This window comes from Lycium barbarum, chromosome 9 (assembly GCF_019175385.1).
Source record: "Lycium barbarum isolate Lr01 chromosome 9, ASM1917538v2, whole genome shotgun sequence".
Classification (NCBI taxonomy): domain Eukaryota; kingdom Viridiplantae; phylum Streptophyta; class Magnoliopsida; order Solanales; family Solanaceae; genus Lycium; species Lycium barbarum.
The window spans coordinates 106,748,756-106,751,195 of record NC_083345.1 but is presented as its reverse complement, the minus strand read 5'-3'; positions in this window follow the sequence as shown (position 1 = coordinate 106,751,195).

Here is a 2,440-nt window from a genome sequence, read left to right as displayed (position 1 = left end):
TGTTAAAGTTGCTTTTTTAAATGTCGAACACAAAATCTATGATGTGTGGTGGGTGGCTGTAACCATTCATGTGTCATTACACATTGCAAGATCCCTTGGTGACGGTCAGAAATTAGTCCAATGCCTTTTCTATGACAAACAACATGTCTCCATAATAAACTGAGAAACCAAGTCCATGACTCATAGCTCTCACGTGCTACTATAGCATATGCAAGTGGAAAAATATTTCCGTTTGCATCAATGCCAACAGCAATCAACAATTTCATCTCATACTTACCATAGACATGGGTGCCATCTATTGAGATGACCGGCCTGCAACTTTTGAATCTATCGATACTTGGTTTAAAGGCCCAGAAAAGATACTTGAAGATGTGTTCGCCTTGCATTGTAGTTGACTCGTGTGTCCACTCAACAATAGTGCCCGGATTGAAATGTTCTAGGGCAGCCATGTATCGAGGCAATGCCCTAAAAGAACCTTCGAAATCACCATACACCATCTCAAAAGCTTTCTTACGCCCTTTTTGCGCTTTTCTATAACTAGGAGTATAGTGATGGATGCCTTTTATAGTTTCCTGAACAAACTTAATACTGATTTGTGCATTGATCATAACATATGGTATCAACGAAGTAGCAATCATGTTGCTATTCAAATTGAAACGATCCTCTGTATAATCATCCGTATCACAATTATGTGGCTCAATCATTTTTCCTGTTTTCCACATACCACTTCCGATCAACGAAAAACGGATCATCCAACTACAACCTTCCTCATGCCGCTTGCAAATAACCTTCCAAAATGTACCTTTGGCTTAATCTGTTTTATATTCTTTTTTGTGAGCTATATTATAGAGCCTCACTGCACCTTTCATTTGCTTCTTGCTGTGAAATAACATACCTATTTGCATGTCCAAGAAAAAATATCAACTCCTAATTACACCAATTAAAATCACAAAATTCAAAAATAATATATTATTACAAAAATTAGTCGCACGAAACTAACCTGATTTGATAACTTTAGGATTACTAGAATTCCAAAGTGCAGCCCGAACAGACCCGTTATCTCTCATGTATGTAAAATCTTCCGGTTCTACTTCTTCTGTATTATCTAAATATGGGATCACATTTGAATGATAATTATCACTAACATTACTGGGGGCCGCAACATCTTCATCAGAATCGTCACCGTCAGCAGACGATTGATCATCGTCCGTCCCGTCATGATCTAATGGACTATCGCTATCCGACTCATTTATTATATCATTAGCTAAATCGTTATTGCTCACAATTTGTGTGAGTTGAGTCAACGTGGGGTTATCTTCAAAATCGTTATGCCTATAAATAAGAAAACTTCATAGAATTTACGAGTCAAATACAATTATACAATCTATGAATAAAGTGAATAAAATATGATTATATTTACCTATCACTGTTCAATTCACTTGGAACAGGATGTGAAGGGTGTCGTACATTACAATTCAAATTATGCAACTGCGTAGTAGCATTATTTGGTCCTCCCGTCTCACGATTCTGTCCACTCCAATCAAAGTTATGATCATGCGTTGAAGCCATACCATCATACTATGTACCATAATTAGTTGTATCATTTGACTGACTACCAAATCCTACAATTGTTTGTTGTTGAACTACACCCATTGAAAAACCAATATTCAAACTTGGGAGATAGGTAGTACCTCCAAAATCGAACTCATTGTCGGTCGGTACTTCGACCTGGGTAGAGCGTTGAACTGTAGCATACATGTCAAGCGCCGCTATGCATATGTGATTTTTAAAAATCTCAAGACAACGAAGAAATAACGATAAAGATTCATCGTCCGTAATTGGCATCTCACCATAAATTGGTGAACCATCGGCTGTAAATGAACTTGGACATCGTCCGGTTATAACCACCGATAGTTCAGGATCATTTACGAACATTTTACTCCTTAAGACGCGTTGCAGACGATCATATTTTAGGGAAATTGAAAACCTTTGCCCTATTTCAGGACCACGGTTGTATCTAACCGAACCAGCTTCATACACAACTTCACCACCCCAAAATAAATACACTTTAACATGAGTTTCCGTCATCTTTTATGAAATATATGAGAGAAAAAATAAAAGTTGAAGGATATGAAACAGATAAGAGAAAACAATAGATGAAAGATATGAGATGGATAAAAGAAAATTGAAAGACTAAGGATATACCATAAGTAAAGATAGGACAATATTTATAAATGAAGAAAAGTAAAAAATTTCGCAAAATAAGTCACGAAATGTAAAAGATATTATTTTGACAAGTATTCAATGCTCGTCTGAAACTGATTGAACCAACAGAAATGAAACAAAAAAATAAAATTAAAACCATAGCGATATGGAGAGCAGAAAAACGGTAAAAAAAAAAGGGGGGGGGGGGGGGGGGGGAGGTTTCGTTATATACCTG